The sequence below is a fragment of the Acomys minous genome, assembly GCF_964271855.1.
Source record: "Acomys minous genome assembly, chromosome: 2".
NCBI lineage: Eukaryota > Metazoa > Chordata > Mammalia > Rodentia > Muridae > Acomys > Acomys minous.
Window position 1 is genome coordinate 47579334 of NC_140484.1, and position 23083 is coordinate 47602416.

At 47.3% G+C, this 23083-nt stretch overlaps 1 long non-coding RNA gene across 2 annotated transcripts in view; it reads right to left on the reverse strand.

The window, feature by feature from the left end:
• The window catches only part of LOC311592101, a 71304-nt gene that overhangs the window by 26825 nt on the left and 21396 nt on the right, over window positions 1–23083 (reverse strand). The window lies entirely within an intron of this gene.

Genomic DNA, 23083 nt, shown 5'->3' on the forward strand with positions numbered 1-23083 from the left:
AGATGACGACAGGATCGCATTACAGGTTTGAGCAACCCGAGGATCAGGACAAGGCCTGTGATAGCTGTTTGCTGTGGCCCTACTAGAGCAGGGGCCATGCTCTAGACTGCACTGGGGAGGTGGGGAAGGGTTATGGGTTCTGGGTCCTCCCCGGAGGTTTTCAGGAGTGATACATGCCCTTCACAGAGATTGTCAGAGTGTCTGCCTCGTGGCCTGTGAACATCACCACCAGTGCGTGGTTGAATCCAGCCTTGGCTAAACTCCACTAATGGTCAGAACACAGACACTCCTGTTCTTCCATTCAAAAAATTTTGCCCAGGCCTGCAGCTATGCTCTGAAAAAGACACTGAATTGAGGCCTTCTTCTGCTCAGAGCAAAGTCAATAATGCATATTGATGCAACGGGACACAGAGCAGCAATAAAATAACAACAACAAAAAAGCACACTGCAAACTATGCTACATCAAAAACACTGGTGAATCCCACATTCGAACGGAGAGCCCAAGAGGCCAGACGCAAAAGAACAAACATTCCATGGCTCCCTTTGTCTTAAATTCAGAAGAGGTAAAGCTGACCAAAGTGATAACAGACAAAATGGGGCTGAGCTCTGGGTAGAAGGGAAAGAGCCCAGGGAACCTTCTGTTGGGAAGAAATGTTCTATTTCTTGAGCTGGGTGGTGATTATATAACTATATATTATTCCTAAAACAAAACAACAACAACAATAAACTTTATAGGGGCCAGTAAGATGGCTCAGCAGGTAAAGGCACTTGCCACCAAGTCTGACCTGGGTTCAAATCCCCAGGACTCACATGGTAGAGGGAGAGAACGCACTCCTACAAGATACCCTCTGATCTCCAAATACATGTGTTGGCATGTACGCACAGCACGCGCACACACACTGCAAAGGAAAGCTTGTGTTTTGCAGTCTTGCCGATGTTTGACTGTGTTCCCAGAGCATTCTCACACAGGCTGACTAGCAACGAGGGTCTCAGCCAGACAGCATCATCCAGGTTTGCTAATCTCTCTTATGAAGTAAGACACTGGGGTTGCTGCCAGTCCACTTGTAAGTCCCAGTGCCTTCAGCGGACAGTCCCTCCTGCCAGCCAGGAGCCTCTGGAGCCATGACAGATGAGCAAGCTCCTTTCCACTTAATGTTCGTCTACCATGGCTTCAGAGAGAGGGAGGCACGGGGTGATCAGAGCCACATATAGTCCATGAGGTCATTACTGGGAACTGGACATATGGTCAATGACAGACATGGTAGTTAAGCTCCAGGCTTGGGGGTGACCTAGTTTTCAGACCTGACGTTGGGACAGGTTGTCGATGGCTCCCAGCCTCTTTCCTCTGCCACTGGGGGGTGGAGGGAGCTCAAAATAGAAGCCCCTCCCCAAAGCCACAGCAGACAACAAGTGACTAAAAAAAGAAGGCTGGAGGAGGAGGGGACAGGCGCATTGGGTGGACTCCGGGACAAACGTCTGTCTTGCTGCATGAAGAACAGCTGAGAGGCAGAGAAGTCGGTGACTCACGTGATCCTGGTGCCAGAGTACCCGGCCCCACATCTTTCTTGTCCACTGTAATGACACCAACATGTCCGCAGCTGAGACTTCTCTTATGACAAAAACCCACACTCCCCAGCCAGCCACTCAACGTGTGACACAGCCACAGGCAAAGTGAGCACCTCCACTTCTGAGCAGGCTTCTCTATCTTCAGAGGGGCTGTTCTCAAAACCCACTGTGGCACCCTAAATCCTCCATGTCTCGCCTACCGTGAGCCAGGGCTGGGAATACTTGCTCAGGCCCAGCATCTCTCACCTCCTGCCTGGTCCTCCTGCTTTCTGCCCTTGTTTCTTAGGTGTGTTTTCTATGCCTCCTACAGAAGACCGTGGCACTGAAGTAAAGGCCCCACTGCCTTCCTCCATCTCATTGCTGGAACTGCGCTGGCCTCCTACCAGCAAACACTCGGGACGATTCCTGCCCTAGGGCCCTCACTCAGGCCACTCCTCACTCCAGGAATTCTCTTACTCTAGAAACCCAGGACCTTTCCCTGAACCCCACACCTCATCCCTTTCCCCCTCCCTCCCCTACTTTAGTCCCTACTGTCTGGCACACAAGACCTTTTTACTTATCTTGTTTACTGTCTGTCTCCCCAAATTGGAGTGTAAGAAACACATCAGTAGCAGAGATTTTGTCTGTTCTGCTTAGTGTTATAGCCACCAAGAACAGTGCCTGATGCAGAGTGAATCACAGGTATTTATGCCACAAGCTGCTGGGTAGATAAAGAATCCAGGCTGCAGCTTTTTCTGAGACAACAGTGTTGGCAACAAAGCTCCATCCTCCTCCTAGACACCCAGCGCTCACACCCAGAACAGGGCTACAGGTGTTTGTGTGGCTCTGGCAGTGTCCAGTGTCCCCTCAGATCCAAAGCCCCAAGTGGTCCACTCCTTAGTGATTATCCAAGTCCCACCTAGAATCCACAGAGCATTGAGACGGGTCACAGTGCAAGGCTCCAATGAAAACCCAAGCCATGCAACACAGAAGAGCCCAGAACCCCTTGTCCCAAACCCAGAGATGTCTGTCATTCCGTTTTGCTCTCTCTGACACTTGCCAGCTACAGACACGCCAGTAACCAGAGAGGCTCTGACTCTGAGGGAAGATGAACCAGAGAGATTCCAGAAGAAAGAGGTTGGGCAGAGGAAGTAGATGGCATGGGGTATGGGGACTCAAGCAGGTCTGGGAGGTCACCCTAGATACCCACTGTGCTCAGCTTTCCCCCAATCTAATGCAGAGCACGCTCCCAACACAGGAAACAATGCCTTTGGTTTTTCGATGTTTATCACGGACGTGATAGCAATGGCGCACAATATAAATGCAAGGATGCTTGCATGTCATAGCCGTGCCAGCAAGGAACGGGCCAAGAGACAGCTAGGTACCTCTGCAAGCACCACACATCTGCTTTATTTTTCAGTACAGGACACTGGTGGAGATAACCTTAACTCACATGTTCCCTCAAACCGTATTCCTTGTTTAAACCTGCTGAGTGTGCACAGAAATGCACCCTGTAGGACATGCCCCAGAAGTACACAAGGGCTTATCCCTAGCAGCAAACCCCCAGGAAACCTTCTTTTGTCATTTTCTATATGATATGGATAAATTTACAACTGGCATCTACCAATACGCTTAGCACATTAACTACAGAAATTGTACCCATTTTTCCAAAATTCACTCCTCCAGAGGCTTCCAATGGACCCGTCGGCTGATGCTCAGCTTGCAGCAGGACTCACATTCACCATGGGCAAATGTGCATGCAGAACCTTGCTGGGTGACAGAGAGGAAAAACAGACAGAACCACTTCCTGTGGGGCTGGGGGTGACAGTGACTCTGGGGGAGGAGCGACACCCACCCAAAGTGAGGCCCCCCTCAACCCTCCACCCCAACTCCTTGGGTGGCAGGGGGACCAGACCTGCAGATGATAAGTGCCCACACATGCACTGGACCCTGCCAAACACGGAGCCCTGATGCAGGACTGAGCACAGAACTGGCTGCAAGCAAAGGAATCCCTAGCTGGATTCCTGGTACCCTGGAAGAAGTTTGCAGACCGCACCACCAATCACCTCCATGAGAAAGCTGCCCACCTGGATAGGGTCAGGGTACATGGGATAGAGGAAGCAGCGGGATGGCTCAGCGGGTAAGGAGGCTTGCCACCAGGTCTTCCTAGAACTGGCTTCTGCAAGTTGCTCTCTGTCCTATACTTGTGTCCTCGAGTTATGACCCTGAGGGAAGGAATGGAAGTTCATGGCGGACAATGCCAGGCATGGTTGCAGAGACAGGCCAGGACCCTACCCCTAACACAGGGCATGAGGAACTGGCTTCTTGGGAAAGATTGGCCTCCACTGGGGCCGTCCCATAGAGAGCCTCGGTTTCCTGCCATTTATGGGAAAGAGCCAGTCCACACGTGATTTGGGAGCTGTGTTTTTTTTTCTCTCCCTGGCTTCTTTCCTGGGCATTGCAGTCACCAGTGGGGCACCTCACATTAGACTACTAGGCCTGGGTGCTCAGGCTTTCTGTGGGCCTATACCTGGACTATACAGGCTCCCCTGTAAATCCCAGTGCCAGAACAGAAATGGGCCTCTAACCTTTGCACAGAAATGACACCATCTGTCACATCACTCCACCATGATCTCCTATACCGGCACCGGAGCCTGTGCCAGTCCCCACTGACTATTGACACCCCCCCCAACCAGTCTCCTCACACACTGGCTTGGTCACACACCCCATAGGATGGACATGCAGAACAGCAGACCCAACCTCTGACTAAATCGCTACAAAATGCAAATGAGCTTGCTGTGTGTATGGGAACGCGGGATGCTGAGGGAAGTTGAGATCATCTGCTATGGTCCCCAAGTCTTAGAGGGTCCCAGAACAGGAAGAATCCAGTCTGGATGGGAGCCAGACCCCTGACTCCAGGTGTTGGTCACCATGAAGAGCTGTAGAGATTAGAGTCAGGACATCCGAGAGGCCCACCTCAGCAGGATGTGGTATCTGTTTGCCCCAGGGGCAGTCCCTCTCTCTGCCCTCCCAGCACTCCTAGCACTGGGTGGGCACTGTTCACACAGAAGTGTCCTCCACCTCCACAAGTAAGAGGACAAAGCACACGGATCCCAGCTCTAATTCACTGTGTGACATTAGACATAGATGCCTGGCCCTACCCGAGACTCATTTTCTGGTTTTGTTTCGTTTTGTTTTTTAGACAATATGTCACTATGTACCGACAGGCTGACCTCCAACTTGCCTGAGATCCTTCTGCCTCCGTCTCTTGAGTGTTAGAATTGTAAGAGACTGCCACAACGCCAAACAAGAATGTTCATTTTAGACTTATTTTATCTATTTGTTTGTTTATTTATCCATTTATTGAAGCACAATCTCATATGTAGATCAGGCTGGCCTTGAACTCATATAGATCTGACTACTTCTACATCGGGCATGCTAAGATTAAAGGTGTTTTTCACGACACCAGTCGAGAATATTAATTATAAAAATTTGACAAAAAGAGAAATACGGACTAGGCATTTACATTACAGGTGCTGCCATAATTTCATTTTTTTCTAAATTTATTTTACTTTTTAAAACACCTACTTTTTCATTAAGAATAGCAAATGGCCAGATGGCGTATGGCTGTAATACCAATGCTTGGTAGGCTGTGGCAGAAGAATAGCGGGTTCGAGGCTAGTCAAAGCTACATTGTGAGACTTCTCCTGACCCAACACACACAGTGGAAAGTTTTGACCCCTAGAAAGCACGTGCTGTTAACCCAGCCAACAGCTGCAGCTTCTTCCACCAGCACACACATCTGGAACACACTGACCAGGTATCTCTTCCCTAATCCCGACACAAGCTGAACCTTTCTTTGCATGGCAAGCCCCTTGAGCATTCTAGTATGTCTGTAACCCAGCGTCCCGTATGCTGTTGGGTCCTAGAACAGCAATTATTCTTATTGCTATTGTTGTTTTCAAAATAGACCCTGAACAAAACTCCAGCTCTAACCTGAGCCCCTCTTTACCGTGCAGGACTGGGGATGGAGGATGACTGAGACACGGGGCACAAAGTTTTAGCCAAATACCAGATCCTTGTTGGGGAGGCTCAGTACTGTAAGCCTGCCGAGTCCCTTCAGACCAACCTGTACAACCACAAAGATGCGCGTCTCACTGATTTGTGCTCTGGGTGTTTTGACAATTGGGTGGGTTTTAGCAGCTATTGATGCTCATGAGTGTACAGGTACACACTTTTGTGCACATTCACACATGCATATATGAAATGCGATTTAAAACCTCAGATAGATCCTTATTATAAATGAATAAATAAATCCAGGGGAAACGTGCATAGCCAGGAAGGTGGCAATTTCCTGTTAAAATGGATGGTACTAATAAAGAATAACGTCTACATTATCAAGAGTCCAGGAAAATTTAAAGTTCACAGAAGCTAACACTGCAGCCACCATTTTAGGAACAGAATACTTAATAGAAGAGAGAACCCAGAAGAGAAAATTCATATCATTTATTAGGAACTCAATGACATAATACACCCCCATCTTTCTCTCTCCCCCATGCCTCACCTTTTCCCGCCAGTACTTAGGACTGACCTAACGCCTTGGACTTAACATTACATCCCTAAATTGTATTCTAGCCCCGTGCGATAGATTTCTAATCAACAGGGAGAAAGAAATGTTCAAAAAGTGGTTTTGCAGCAATTGCTTTTCCCCTTAGGAAAAATAAAAAAAAAACTCAAAGATGCTTTTATATAGTAAGCCAAGTCACATCTCACCACCATCATAAAGACAAAATGCAGCTAGATTAAAGACTTCTGGGTAACAAAAACAAGATCCAGGGGGAAAGTGGGGGAAATATTTACAATCTCAGCGTGGAGGAGGCCGTCCTAAGCGTGTCACGAAAACTAAAAGCAAGAGCTGGTGGAGGGCTCCTCGGCTAAGTCCCCTGGCCTTGCAAGACCGCCTGCATTGCAAGCCTGGATGACCTGCCTTTGATCCAGAGAACCCATGTAAAGGTGGGAGGAGCAAGCCAGTTTCTGAAAGTTGCCCTCGGACCTCCACACACACCCTAGCACACAAGCACATTTACTCACAAAATAATACTAGAATACTACTTAAATTTAAAAGTCACAAAGAGGAGGAAAAAAAAGACCACTTAAAATGTAAAACCTATGAGCAGCAGGAAAATCGTAAAAGTAAATAGTTGCAGACAAATCAACAGGCCTGAGAGGATACTTGTGACACATACAAAAGACAAAGAAACAAGAGCCGTTACACATAAAGCGGACCTGTAAATCAACTAAGAAGAAAAAAAAAGAAAAAGAAAATGCAGCCGGGGAGGAATGGAACGCAGAACTGATACGTAAAGAAACAACACACAAGCCACAAGGGCTGTCTGAGCCCCTTACCAACTAAAGAAATTCAGACTTAAAAAGCAAAGATATATTTTAGAGCTTTACTATGAGTAAAAGTTAGAAACGGAGGCGGCATTCAGAATTGAGGTGGGGCCATCAAAGATCTCCTATAATGCCCACTGGTTCAATTTTCTTTTAAATAAAGAACTATTAATTTAAAGAACTGTTAAGAAGTGGTCTGTCCAATTTTTAAATGCTTAGCAAGAGCACAGGTGGACTCCACCCTGGACACGTGTCATACTGGATTGCTGCTTAAAGTGAGTGGGTACACATGTGTGCATGCGTGTGTGTGTGTGTGTGTGTGTGTGTGTGTGTGTGTGTGTGTGTGTGTTGTATTGGAAATTGAACCCAGGGCTTTATACATACCAGACAAGAACCCTACCCCTGAGCTATAGCCCCAGCCCATTTTGAAGCATCTTTATATATATTTAATAGCATAAGTGTGATTCTGTTTATATATTTTTAAATTACAGCAGTCATTAAACTCTTCATAAGCTGGGCTAGTGACATGTCTCACAGTGGGTAAAGGTACCTGCCCCCGATCCTAAGGACCTGATTTTTTTTTTTTAATATCCCAAGCACAGTGTCCTCTCCCTCCTCTCCTCCCAGTCCCTTCCCCACTTCCCTTCTCCATCCACCCGTCATTTCTCTTCAGAAGTGGAGACCCACCTAGGAGGAGAGAACTCCTTGAAAGTTGTTCTCTGGTGCCCACACATTCGCTCTGACATCTGCGCATGCGCACACGTAGACAAACACAAATAAGTTAATAAAATGTAAAAATAGTACTTTACATCTTTGTAGATATTAAAATTTAGAGAGATAGCTGAGCAGTGGTGGCGCACGCCTTTAATCCTAGCGCTTGGGAGGCAGAGGCAGGCAGATCTGCAACCTGGTCTACAGAGTGAGTTCCAGGACAGGCAGGGCTACACTGAGATGCCCTCTCTCAAATAAATAAATAAATAAATAAATAAGTAAATAAATAAATAAATAAAAAGCTGTTGTTCTGAAGCCTGGGGTCTGCTTCTCTCCCTGGAGGTGTCCAGGCACTGATGAGTACAGACAGAGGAATAAAGCTCTTCCAGTGGTATGGCTCTCTTTATTGGGGGAATAAGAGCTATATAAACCTTGGGGAAGTGGGCTGGGGCTGACTTGCTGGGAATGCTTCATTTACATAGAGGGGCATTCCAGGTGCTAGCTGGTCCTAGGCACCAGGCTACATGGCTACCTCAAGAAAGGTAGAGCTGGGGACACACAGAACAGGGAGGCAGGGACCCATATTCCTGCTGGTCTCAAGATGGAGATAATCAGACCTCACTCTTGCTTCAGGCTGGTTCTCCTGGTCACACAGTCCACGTGTCCCACAATAAGTAAAATAAATTTTACAGCTGTGTCAATTTTTAATAGTAGTATTTTGTGTGCTTTTAAATTTCATCCCCTTAGCTGGTGCCTGCTCGCTGTACCAGGGCACCCCTTCTAAGACAAAGTTCATGGCACACATCTTCTCTGTGAGTCACTGAGAACACTGACATGTGTGCTTCACACCACACAGAGAAATTAAGTCTAGGTGGGTTACAGGGCTAGAGGAGGTTAAAAACAAAATCGCAGACAGACTTGCAGAAAGTTGATGAAAACCTTTGCCAAGCCTTTCTGCCAGAGAAGCCTTCCGAACTCTAACCTGCATCAGAAACCACAAGAACAACAAAAAAAAGATAACTCAATTTGTCTGCCTAACATTTTGAAGTAAAGGTCAAATAGCAACCTGGGGAAAACAGTTGTGACAGTTGTGAGAAAAAGATGAATCTCCATAATAAAGAGCTGGCACAAATCAGTAAAAGTCACCCACTGAGACCCCATATCCCGGGCCAAAAAAAAAAGCCTCTTAAGATGGGTATGTTGCCCAAGGCAACAGCCACTAGCCATAGTGGCATATGTAAATTTAAATTAAATCAAAGGTTTAAATGGATTAATTCTACTTTAACTAAATAGTTCAAGTGTTCCATGGCTGTATCTGGCTGGTAGCAACTCTACAGTGTAGATTTACGCCATGTTTAATGTATTATGAAGTTTGATCAAAAAGCACTGATAATTCAGCAAAAATAGACACACAGGCAACTACTCAATACATGCAAACTTTCAGTTCACAAACACGATAAAGAATACAAATGAGGATCTAATTCAGGGTGAGCTGCTAAATTGAAGAACAGAAATAAGGAACCTTCGAGAAGTCAGTAAACAGTGAGCACTAAGAGCTACAAAAGTTCGCAGGCCGTGATAACGCCACCTTTAATCCCAGCACTATAGAGGCAGAGGCAGGTACATCTCTGAGTTAGAGGCCAGCCTGGCCTAATAGCAAGTTCTGGGCCAATGGGGCTGAGGAGCTCCCAGACTAGGAATCCCAAACAAACTTATACAAGCAATCGTATCCAGGAACTGATTTATGCCTGAATTATTTGTAGATTCCGAGCCCACCTCCTCACCCTGAAATTGAAAGTCCAACCTTAGGGAAATGTGACAGTCAGTAGGTCAGTACGCAGATAGGCGATGAATAAAACTATGTTTTCCCCCAAGTGTTTAATGCCTTGGGAAACGTATTATCATACAGTTATATGTAAACAGCCACAGCAGTGGAGCGTGGTGGTGCAAGCCTATAATCCCAGCACTCAGGAGACTGAGGCAAAAAGATGTCAAGTCTAATGCCAGTCTGGGCTACTGAGCAACCTTGGAAACTAGTTTCCACACTAACCTTGGCAACCTAGGGAGCCTCTTTTTCAAAACAAAACCAAAGTCATCCATGACAATAAGGCATTCAAAGCTAACAGGGTGGCACCAATCAGAAAAATATGGGGACATTTTTGTTTAAACAAACAACAACAACAACAAAACACAAAAAAAAATCTGTTGGAAGTCAGGAAAATATCACTTCGTGAGAATCTGAATATTCCTTATGCTTCTCAGAAATATCTGTTGGCTGATTCTGTGAGGGAGGTTTCAGGCTGGTCTTGAACTCAAGATCCTCCTGGCAGGGGTGCTAGAGTTATAAGTGCATTTCACCACACCTGGCAGTTTCAAGTGTGTGTGTGTGTGTGTGTGTGCATGCACACGTGCTCGTGCACTACTGGAACCAGGATCATCCAGGTCTCCTCATCGGCAGGCTAAACATGCAATGCCTGCCCCACGCAATGAGACATGTCCATAAAGAGGCCTTCCAAGGGGCAGCCCTGGCCTGTGCACACATACACGCTGCAGTCCTTCTGGGAGATGCAAGAGCTGCAGTTTTCACTAACATGCAAACACTTGTTTGCACAGCTGCATGGCAAACTTGGACCCAGAATCCTCTGCACAGAAAGTTCTTGATTAGGGAAACACGTGCTTCTTAAAACCTCCAAAAAGACAGGAGGAAGCGGGTCCAATCTTCAAAGAGCGGTTACCCAGGGAGGTGGAAAGAGGAATTTCCTTTTTTAGCTTAAAGAAACAAGAAAAGATCTTGCCCAAGGAACGTGCCACCTTGTCATCTTTGAAAAAAAAAAAAGAAAGAAAGAAAGAAAGAAAGGAGAAGAAAAGAGGTGAAACTTTTAGCAGGCGTAAAGTTGACGTGTGCAGTGGAGGATAGCTGGTGCTGTGGTGAGAGCAGCCGTGGGCTCTCTGGATAGCGGAAGTCTGAGAGTGATTAATTTTTCCCCATGAACTGTATGTTGTTTCAACTTTGTCCAAGAGGTAGTGAACAAGTTTTTTAAATGGCATTAAGAAAGCCAAGCTTGGTCGCTGTGAGTTCGAGGCCAGCCTGGTCTACAAAGCGAGTCTAGGAAAGCCAAGACTACACAGAGAGACCATGTCTTGAAAAACCAAAAGAAGAAGAAAAAGAAGAAGAAGAAGAAGAAGAAGAAGAAGAAGAAGAAGAAGAAGAAGAAGAAGAAGAAGAAGAAAAGAAGAAGAAGAAGAAAGCAAGCAAGCAAGCCAAACTTGGACTGGCATAGTGGCACAGGCCTTTAATCTCAGCACTAGGGAGGCAGAGGGAAACAGATGTGGGAGTTGGAGGCCAGCTACAGAAAGAGCTCCCAGACATTTAAAGGTAAACAGAGAAACCCTGTCTCGAAAAAAAGAAAGAAAGAAAGAAAGAAAGGGAAGGAAAGAAGGAAAGAGAAAAAGAAGGGGAAAAAAGAACCAAGCTTGAAGGATATGGTAGGGCATGCCTGAAATCCCAGCACCCAGGACACATGAGCGGGAGAATCCAGAGCTCAAGGTTACCCTACACCACGCTGGATCACACAAACTCTGTCTTAAAGGAAAAAGAAGCCCAGTAGTGGTGGCGCACGCCTTTAATCCCAGCACTCGGGAGGCAGAGGCAAGTGGATCGCTGTGAGTTCGAGGCCAGCCTGGTCTACAAAGTGAGTCTGGGACAGCCAAGGCTACATAGAGAGACCCTGTCTCAAAAAAAGAAAAAGAAAAAAAAAGAAAAAAAAGAAAAGAAAAACAAAAAAGCAAATTGAACTCGAGGTCCTTGGATCTATGAGAAAAACTGAGTCCTGATACAAACAGGACTGAGGGTTAGGGTCACAGAAAAACAGGGCCTGCTTGCTGAGCCGGTGGGCACAGGAGTACACTGTCTAGGCCTGCAGGTCTTTCCGGTTCCCGGTTGAACCTCCTCCTCCACTGTTTGAAGAATCTAAGGCTTGTTCTTTTCTAACCTTCTGATCAACAGGCAATGGATTGTTCCTCATGGCCAGCCGAACAGAAGAGCAATATGTTTTGTAGTGTGTGGCTGATAAGCGATCTATGGCATTTATCTGTCACTTATAGATCTTTTGTTTCCTCTGAGAACCTGGGGTGCTGGCCCCACCCCTCTGCCTGCCTACAGGAGACCCCAGAGTTCAATCTGATCAAGACAAGAGTCCCAAAGCCCACCTGTCCCAGGCCCTACCGACCCTTGAAACAAAGGAAAAGTGCTGAACATCAAAAAAGAGCTACCCCCCACCCCAGGCTTGGTGGCACAGCCTATAATCCCAGCACTGGGGAGCCGGCATAGAACAATTGCGTGTTTGAGACCAGACTGACACACAGAGTTCAAAGCCAGCCTGTGAAAGTTAGTGAGCCTTTGTCTTTAGATTTAAAAAAAAAAAAAAAAAAGATAAAGGGCTGGGGGTGTGGCTCAGTGGTAGAACTCTTGCCCAGTACCACAAAAGAGGCCCTACCTTAAGGAGAAGAAACACTTCTTAGAATGGATTGGGCCGGCCCCTCAGGCAGACTAAACTGTGGTCCCCGTTCCTCTTATTGCTTGTTCCTCTTATTGCTTGTCTCCTCAAACTCACTAGTGTCTCAGGCTTTTTTGTCACCTGAAGCTGAAGCCGAGAATGGGGCTAACCATCACCACCCACTGGATTTGGGTCACATTTTGAGGAGCTGGAGGTAGACCTTGGCTTGGCCCAGGAGTGGCCTCCTCCTGGAGTCTGAGATGGCGATACAGAAACAAGGCTGGGCCGGTAGCTCAGTTGGTAGAGTGCTTGCCGAGAGCACGCGGAAGCCTGAGTTAGACCCTGAACAGGACGTGGTGGTGCATTTCTATAATCCCGGGACTCAGTATTCACAGGCAGGAGGAGCAGGGGCTCAAAGTCCACCCTCACAACATAGCAAAGTCAAAGGCCAGCCCAGGAACACATGCGACCCTGTCTTAAAGAAAGGAAATAAATCCTCCCTTCCCAAGGGAACAAGACAAGTGGGAGGGGCACGCACACACACACACACACACATACACACACACACACACACACACACACACACACATACACACACACACACACACATACACACACACACACACACATACACACACACACACACATACACACATACACACACACACACACACACACACACACACACACACACACACACGGGTCAGGCAATGGAGCTGGAACATACGGACAAGATTTCCTGTGCTTTCAAGGGTTGTGGGAAACTATAGTTAAGTGGCCCCTGCAAGGAAAGTACTAGAAAATATTAACTTCCTCTAGCTTGATTTTTTTTGGGGCGGGGGGTTGTTGTTGCCACGGCAACAAAGAAGACTGAGCTTGGAGGATAACAGAAAGAGCAGGCCGAAGGGCCAGAAGCTGGCATCCCAGTCCTTTCCCCAGGTACTTGACCTTGGGGCTTCTTCACTGCAGCCCTGAATAGGAATAAAACAGGCCCCAGCAGCCAGACCCAGGGAGTTCCAGCGCAGCACTGGGGAGGGGACGGAAGTGCAGGCTGTTGTCACCTCTGGGAGAACAAGTGCTTCACAGGGCTTGGCAGTTTCTTGAGTGAAGAGCAAATGTGCCTTCTGTGGCAAGCCAAGAAAACACAAAACCACTCCCCCCCTCTCACAGAGCCTTTGCTGGAGCAAGGGCAACACAGGTCTCAGGCTCACAGCCTTCCATGGGGAAAAATGAACCAGTGCAACCCAGACTGCTGGGAGAAACCCAGAATGCAAACAATGTGCCCGACCTGAGGCAGCCCTCAGCGGAAGCAGAGAAGAGCTGCGGGCAGGTGGCTCCCAACAGTCAGTCCTGTCCTGACTGATGTCATCCCCGCTCCCAGAGGTCCCTCAACCCTGCGCAATACAAACCCAGTTCTTCTACCAGTACCCAACAGCTGCCCTTTAGAGTCACTCACATAGAGGTCAATGGATAATGGGACCCCCACCCACCCAAAAAAAAGCAGTCTTCTACCTGCAAGGCCATTGGAAGTCCTTCAGTCTGAAGGATCCTCCAAGTGGTGGTTCTGGTGCCCCCACCTCATCCACAGAGGAGCTGTTAGGCTGGCCAGGGGCAGTCTCCCAGAGGATGGAAATGGCTTTAGAGGCGAGTCAACACCAGGGCCTCATAGAGCATCTGAACTCTAGAATAATCCTGCCGTGAGGCCCTCCACATCAACACTCTCCTCACCTCTAGCCTCCTCACCTGGCCCTGTCCTACAGAGGGCCAGACAGAGGATCAAGGGCTCTCTCTCACTGAACTAACCATCCTTGCGGTGTGTCTAGGGGCCACCCCCCAACATGAATGAGCCCTCCTAGCCTATGTTTTATGCCTCAAGGCCACAGGGTTGGGTGTGTCCTTACAAAACACTTCCTCTAGTGAGCAGTGTCCAGTATGGTACTCGTGGGCTCAGAATCAGCATCCTGTGTCCCTGTTGGTTCCTTAACCTGTCACATGACAATAGATGGGCCACCTTATCTCCCTAGAAAAAGGGACAAAGTTCACCTGGCCATCTTGTGCGAGGGCTGTTATGAAAAGTCAGATTGGGGCTGGAGAGATGGCTCAGAGGTTAAAAGCACTGCTTGCTTTTCCAAAGGTCCTGAGTTCAATTCCCAGCAACCACATTGGGGCTCACAGCCATCTTATAATGAGATCTCGTGCCCTCTTCTGGTGTACATATCAAACAAAACACTGTGTACATAATAAATAAATACATCTTAAAAAAAAAAAGAAAAAGAAAAAAGAAAGTCAGATTGACTAGAGAGACTGAGGTAAAAATTCACCATCAGCAATTGACTCCAACAGGCAGGAGCTGTTGTTAAGGGCAATCAATGTTCTTCCCTCAACAGGGCATCAGGGACCCTCTCCATTTGCAAATGAAATAAAAATAAATATTCAAAGAAAAGCAGATTCTCATTCCAAAACAACAACAAAACCAAACCAAAACAAAACAAAACAAAAAACACCTACTTTCCCTTTAAAATTTTTCATAAGGTCATAGGGCTGAGAGGTGAGACATTTCTGAGACTGTGCTGTACAAAACGCAGCATGGAAGCCAGTCAGTCACCAGGACCAACCAGTCCACAGAATGCCCCACCCTCAAGGCCACTCTGCCTCAGAAAAGCAGCCTTTGTGTTTTACATCCTCCCCACTTGCCAGCTCTCTGAAAGTCCTCTTCACTCTGTGATGTGCAGTTATCTGTGGGTGGCGGCAGAACTTCGAAGTTAAAAGTGTACACTTTGTAGGACACGTGCTCCCATCTTGGTAGTGTTTATCAGTTGACTGTTTTTTGACCATGCATCAAAATACTATAAATACTATACAGCCAGGAAGAAAGACTGAACGCTCTCTACACAAAATGCTATGGGTAACTTCAGAGAAAAAAGACACAAGCTGGGTGATGCCGTTCAGAGAAAATTCCAGAACAGGATAAAATAATCAATGACAAGGAAAGATTAATGGATACCTGAGCAGAAGCAGCAAGTGGAAGCAAGGTGTGTTCCGTCTGTGACGTCACCTGCTCACTTATGGCGTATGCACTTCTCTGGGTGCGCCCTACACTTAAAGTAGTTTTCTCTTAACTGAGCATTGGGTTCAAGTCCCAGCTCTATGGCTGCACATGTGTGATCTCAAATGCTAGGTCCCTGTGCTGTGCTCTGCAAGACAGACAGCAGTGCTATCAGATCGGTGGAAATTCAGCCAGTAGACTTCATGTTTCCGCTCATGTCTCCAAGTGTTAACACTGCTGCTCACTCTGTAATCCTCCTCTAAACCAACCCAGTGCATTTACACTCTAAATAAACAAAATTAAAACTCTTCCTTTAAAAACAAAACAAGACAGGACAAAACTGTTTCTTTGAGAGATCTCCTTGTAGTTCAGGCTGGTCTGTGGCCTAGAATGATGTCAAACTCTTGTTTGTTTGTTTGATTTTTGTTTTGTTTTGTTTTGTTTTGTTTTGTTTTGTTTGTAGACCAGGCTGGCCTCCAACTCACAGAGACCCACCTGCCTCTGCTGGGATTAAAGGCCTGCAACGCCATGCCCGGCCCAACTTCGAATCTTAATCCTGCCTCACTTTTCCAGTGCTAGAATTGTAGATGCATGTCCCTTGCCTGACTTAAAAACAAAACTTTCTATCGCTTGCATAAGTCATGGCTTTGGTATGTTAATTGTTAATTTTCTAGTGTATTGAATTAGGGCAAATTAAAACAAAGGCATAAATACTAAGGTTAAAATGTCCACCTAGGAAAAAAAGCGTCCACCTAGGAGCCACGTCAAACCCTCTCAGACACCTCATGCAAGCCATTGTCACTGCCACAGTCACCAACACCATCTTCACAGACATCATCATGACCATCCCTACTGTTTCAGCATGTTGCCCTCCGGACATCATCACAGCTGCAAAACCAATAGATAAATGCTTCTGCATCACCCATTAGGGCCAGCCAGACATGACTCTGAACTCCACAGAGACTAAAGAATCAATAACACAGGACCTCCCAGAAGGACTGGGACAGGCAAGTGTGCACATCCAGGTGAGGGTCCTGAGCAGAAGAGAAAGGGCAGCAGAGCCCACTTTCCAGGCCACACGGAGCCCATCCCTCTCCCCCAGGCCAAGGTAAAGGCTCCTCACAGCTTTCACTCTCTGCTTACAGACGACAGCCTCAACCTTCAGAGAGTGTCTCCTCTCAGAGAGAGTTCAGACACTCAGCACATCACAGAAAAAATGGCTTCCTTCCTTCCTTCCTTTCTTCCTTCCTTCCTTCCTTCCTCTATCCCAACATACACCCATTTTTTTCTTTCTACTTTTTAAAGACTTTTTTATGCCTCCACTTGGGAGGCATAGGCAGTGAATCTCAGGTTGCCCTGGTCTACTGAGTGAGTTCAAGGACAGAAAAACCCTATCTCAACAAACAAATAAATATCCCATACACACACAAAACAGAGTCTCACTATGTTGTCCAGGCCAGCCTTACACTTACTCTGTAGCCCTGGCAGGCCTTGAATTTGTGATCCTCCTGCCTCAGCCCCCTGAGTAGCTGGGATGATTACATGCTTGTGCCAACAGACTTAGTTGAAAGTCATCCCCCAAATAGGCCCCCCTCCCCCACTGTCCTACAGTGCCCTGCAATGATCCCCACAGTGGCCAGCCTGTTCAGGCCACCCTTCTCAAGTAAGCTCAACAGATGAGTATTCATATCACATATAAAGATTTTTACTATTTAAAATTATCAGAACCTTTGGTTAAAATCTATTGTTTAAGGGAAGTAACAATCTATTGAAAAAAAAGATCATGCAAAAATAGGCAGCACAGGTATTTTAAGCACAAAAGAATAAAGACAAATTATCCAATAATAAGGATTAGCTCTACATTAGGGCTAGACATTAGGTACTGTACAGACATCTAAAACCATTTTTATTACCCAGCCATAAGCAGGACAGGGATAAAGCTCAGTAATAGTGTGTGAAGAAGTGTGTAACGGAGAGTGTGAGTGTGAGCATGTGTCAAGAATTGTGTGGTGTGTGTATGTGGTGTGTGTATGTGTGTATGAGCACAAGATTCAGACTGAGAAGATGGCTCAGCAGGTAAAACTCTCTTGTGGCACACGCCTTTAATCCCAGCACTCAGGAGGCAGAGGCAAGTGGATCTCTGTGAGTTTGAGGTCTACAGAGTGAGTACTGGGACAGCCAGGGCTGCACCGAGAAACCCTGTCCCCCCTCCAAAAAAAAAAAATCACCTGTGACTCAAGCCTGAACTGTATCCCTAGAACCCACATAAAAAGGCAAAATGCAGATGGAGTGGCACACATCTATAACTCCAGCACTCACAGTGAGGGCGAGTGGAAACAGTCGGTACAGCTTGCTAGGCCTGCTAGCCTGGAGTACAAAGTTCAGCAGAAACAAGACAGATCCTGCTCGCTAGGCATGGTGGCACACGCCTGTATCCCAGCACTGGGGAGGCAGAGGCAGGCAGATCTCTGTGAGGCTGAGGTCAGCCAGGGATACACAGCAAAAGATCTTGTCTCATTAATAAATAAAACAGAGTAATTTTTTTTTTCTCATAAAGGTGGAAAGTGAGAATGACTCCCAAATGTTATCCTCTGGCCTCCACAGTGGTGCTGGGTGTGCCTGCACTCACAGACAAATTTAAATCAATTAGTTAATCAGTCAGTCAATCGATAAAGGCTAGACTATGGCTCAGAAGCAAAATGTTTGCCTAGATTATTTGAGGTCCTGGGTTCATCCCCAGCACTGTAAAAATACGTATTTATATATACTTAAACATATGTGTATATGTAATACAAATATAAAAGATTATATTACATATCATATATATCTGCCAGCTTTAAAACATAATTATTGTAATTAGGAATGGCAAAAAGAAAAGTAAAACTTACACAAGGCCTACAATGCTCGCCGTGGCTGTACCCAGATGGCAGTTTCCTTTGTTTTCCTTTATGCTCCGCTGTGTTTGCTGACTTGTTTCAATCAGCATAAGTAATTTTTATTAGCAAGGAGAACCACACTGTAAAGACCACAAATGTTTTGCACAATCACACAGACACACTGAACTATTTTCACTGAGAGGTCTTCTGCAGACCCCTTGTAAGTTGTCTCTGAATGACGCCTAGAAAATATGCGTGTGTACTTCTGAAAATAATGCGACAATGTCGGCATCATCCATACAAACAGAAGCCTACCCGCACTCATGCTTGCTTCCAGATCTTTCAAGCCAACCCCACTATCAATCCATCATCCTTAATTTGAAATTCCGCAAAATCCTTTATGTGGACACAGAAACCCTGTGTTACTATTTGTTTCATGCATATTTTATTCAAATAGACAGCAAGAGGAAAAGTGCTAGAGTTTGGCCCAGACTGGTGCCCTTTCATCTTTTTCTTTGCTCATTGCAGGGTTAACTCACCTCACCCAGGCCAAGTGCGCACTCTCCCACCAGGCTTCATCCTCAGCCTTCAGTTCGCTTCTTATTTTTATTTTTGCGACAAAAATCTCACTAATTGCATGGGCTTAGCCTTAAACTCACACCATAGTCTGGGAAGCCCTTCTGTTTATGATCCTCCTGCCTCAGCTTCCTGAACAGCTGGGAGCACATCAGGCCTGCTGTCCCCTCTTCTAATGGCAGTGTGGTGGGCCTGGAATGTCTCCTGTGTTTTCCCTTCCCTTTGAGTGGCTGAAATACCCTTGCATAGGACCCTACCTCCCAGCCAGGAAGCCACTCCAAAGGGATATTGTGGGTGAGCTTTTTTTTTTTTTAAAGAATTATTAACTATTTTAAGTCACATGTGTTTATTGTATATGTTTGGGTGTGTGCACGTGCATGTGCTTGTGTCAGCATACAGGCATGGAGGTCAGAGGACAAGGACAGGAGTCTCTTGTCTCCCTGCACCATGTGGCTTTTGGAGTTGACAGCCAAAGGTGTCAGGCTTGAAGGTAAAGGCAGTTGCCTGCAAAGCCATCTCGCCGGCCCTTTGTGAGAGCTGGTCTAACAAGCCTTACGGCATCCGCATCTGGTCCTTTTGAGAAAACTTTTCATAGATGGCTCAGGTCCTGACCAGTTTTCTAAATGACACTAACCTGTGAGGTCATAGACTGAGGACTCTCAGTGACCATCCACAAAAGGCCCTTTATATCACAGGGAAACTGGGGTCCAGGGAAGAGCCTCCACCTCAGACACACTGCAAGAAGGAGCTGGGCCAGGACTCATGGCTCAAGCTTCAAATCTGTGCCCTCCTCACCTGTCCCAGACTAGCTGCTATCTTACAGGACCCAGAAGCCTTTGTGTTCACTCTTCCCTCCGCCTAGGAAGCCAATCCTGCCACCAATTAGAAAATTGCTCATCTTTCTGATGCCCTTCTGATGCCCTTCCACCTTCCCTGACTTCCCACGGGTTGCAATGGCTACAGTTTCTCCACAGTCCCCTCAGGCGGGCACACCACAGTCCCCACACCCAGTCCTAATGTCCCGTGAAAGACTCCCTCACTTGCCTGGAAAAGAGTCCCTGTTGGTTATGCTTTCCTTTTTATTCAAGAACTAGCCTTGTGCTCTCAAGGACAGCAGGCCTGGGCAGGGTGATCAAAGAGGCAGGCAGCTTCAGAAACAAATACTGTCCTAAGGGGATGGTCCACTGCTCTAAGAGGAAAGCCCTCCCCGCCGGTCTCTACCATATAGAGGACCCACCAGGTGCATTCCTACAGGGCCACCTCACCACTCAGGCTCTGTGTCCACTGCTTTACAGATTGCACCCACATTTCAGGCAAATGGGTGTGCCCAACCGAAATAAGAGACAAGTGGCTTGTGAGAAAAGGTCATTCACCTGCCAGGAGACCTGGAGGCATATTTCAAACCTCACTGATGGTGATCTCTGCACCTTAGGGAATTCACCTAACTTCCGGATCCTCGGGAGGTTCATCAGAAAAGTAGGCTTGGTTAACACGTGTCCTTACTCTATTAAGGCAGCCTTATTTTCTCCACTCAAATGTTTACACTGTGGTCAAATAAGCCAAATGTCACTCATAAGAGCAACAGAAAAGAAAGCATGGGTCGGAGGTGTGGGCTGGCTGTGGCGAAAGGGACAGAGGTGGTGAGGAAGGCTGCTCACTTCACACTAGGGACATTCGGGGCGCCACAAGCCCTGCATGTTTTCATCACAGCAGCTTCCAGAAGCCCTGAGATGCAGAAGGATGGATCTCAGAAAGGGAAAATGACTTGCCTAAGATCCTCACCCAGAATTTAAGCCAGCTTCTAGACCCCAAGTTGTTCCTACCCAAAGATGAAAACTGTCATTAGAAGCAACAGCCATGGATTCTAGAACCTTCCCTCTGAGCCAGCGATGTGCTAATACTCCATGAATCATGTTATAGAGTAGTCTTCAAACGCATCACACAAGGGGAATTTAATTTACTTCATTAAGTGACTCAGTTTCACCACAGATGTGAGAGGCTGGTACTGTCCCAAAGGAGGCAGTAGGGAGCCAGTAGGGAGCCTGCTGACTAGCCCAGAAGCCCATGAAGTGCCCTGGAAGGCTGCTGAATTCTGCTTCCAAGAGTTCAAGCTGATGCCCTCCTACCAGCATGAGCCAAATCCTCTAGTTCCTAAAACTGAGAAAGCCCTGAAGGCACCTGGAACTCACACCCCCTCCACCATCTCTATGGGTGTGTTTCTGGAAGAGAACTGCTCTCGAGGAGGTCCAACTCCCTCATGCTACACAAGAACGAACTCAGGACCCCAGCACGGCAGGACTCACCTAAGGTCACACAACAAAGGCCACACTCAAATAGCAGGCGCTGGGGTGCCAGCACCCTTCCCTCACACGGGCAGTCCCTTCAGCAGACAAGGGGGTCTTCCCCGACGTGGCACCCCCACTCCTAGGGAAAGAGCAAAGCTGGGGCAGGGGGTGCACCCCCTAAGCTGAGTAGGGGAGCTAAAACTGGGCCAATCGTGCTCCAGGCTGCCAAGTGCAGAAGGAGATTCCAATGACTGAGTCATTCCGTCATTCAACAAACACTTGGAGTTTATCCAGTCTAGAGATTTCATTCAGTCATTCAACAAACGCTGATCTCCTCCTAAGGACCTTTACATTCCTCAGCCTTCAGCCACCTCCCTGCTCTCCTCCTACACTCAACTCCTCCCCTCCCCCCCACCCCCACCCCCCCTCCCACCACACACATACTCTGTGTGGCTCCTTTGCTGCCTCTCCCAATTCCCCCTTCCAAAGAGACAGACGTTAGGGTTGTTGAAGAGTAAGGCACGGCGCAGCTCTCTGGAGGTTACCTGGTGTAGCCAAGGCAATAGGACAGGGCTGTCTGTCCCACGGAGGCTGCTGAGGTTCTGACACTGGCCTAAGGGGCTCATACCCCCTCCCCCACCTCGGCCTCCACCTAGTGCTGCATGGAAAACCCAGCCAGCTCAGCTGACTTCCTCTTGTGTCATGGAAAGTGCGGGTGATAGGACAGGAAACTGTGACCTGGGATCTGGGGTCCTGAGCTGGCACAGGGCCTGGGGCCTGGAGGGATACAAAGGCAGAACCTGTGGTATTCACTAAAGGGTCGCCAAGGGGAGGAGCCAGGAGCTGCAAGGGGACTAGGGTTCCCGCATGTACACAGCCAGTAACTGAGGTAATACTTTCAGATTTCTACAAAGGATGGAACACACAGTGGAAGCCGCCCCGTGAAGGGGAAATAAGTCTACAAAGCCAGTGTTTGGGTTGACTTTAGAATGTCTGGAGGGCTATAGAAAGAGGTGTCAGTTTCGGGGGGGGGGGCGGCAGGGGTGAGCTCACTCTGTTCCCATGCTGGCTGAGGCTATCCCTCCTGTCTGGGATCAGTGAGAAGTGAAGCTGAGCTCTTCCCAGAAGCTCTCTGTAAACTGTGGGAGGCACTTAAGAAACAGAAAGGGAAGCCGGGTGGTGGTGGCAATCGGGAGGCAGAGGCAGGCGGATCACTTTGAGTTCGAGGCCAGCCTGGTCTACAAAGTGAGTCCAAGATAGCCAAGGCTACACAGAGAGAGACCCTGTCTTGAAAAAAAATAAACAACAAAAAAAAAAGAAAGAAAGAAAAAGAAAAAACAAAAAAGAAAGAAAGAAAGAAAGAAAAGAAACAGAAAGGGATACTGGGGACATCAGTTGGTAGAGTGTTTGCCTTTTAAGCACCCAGCACCCCAGCACCCAGCACCCAGCACCCAGCACCCAGCACCCAGCACTCATCCCCAGCACTGTCAAAGGAAAAAAATAACAGAAACATTAATTCATAGATGTCCCCTGATCACCAGCAAGTAGAGACTGTCTCTCTTTTCTCCCCCCTCCCCCCTTAGTCTTTCCAGACAGTTTTTCTGTGTATCAGACCAGCCTGTCCTGGAACTCACTTTATAGACCAGGCTGGCCTCAAACTCACAGAGATCCACCCTGCCTCTGCCTCCCAAGTGCTGGGATTAAAGGTGTGCGCCACCATACCAGCTGCATTTCCAGTTTCTTACATGGACTGAATAATGTTTGATGAATGAATGAATGAATACATGAATGAATCCAGATTCATAGACCACATAGCATGGAGCTATCATACCTAACATGGAAAGCCATATCTCAACATGGAGATAACACATCTCAACATGGAGATCATATACTCAGGCACACAGACACACAGACATATACACACATACACAGTCATACACACACACAGGCACACACTCATACACACATCCTGGCGCAAGTCCAACTTCGATGAAGACACTTTCTCCTTGCTGTACTTGCTGGTAAAATGTCACTGATGGACTCATAGGCATGGTAGTTTACACTTCTAATTCCAGCATTTGTGAGACGAAGACACAAGGATTACCACAAACTGTTGTGGGCTACCTAGCCAGACCCTGTTTTGGGTTTTTTTGG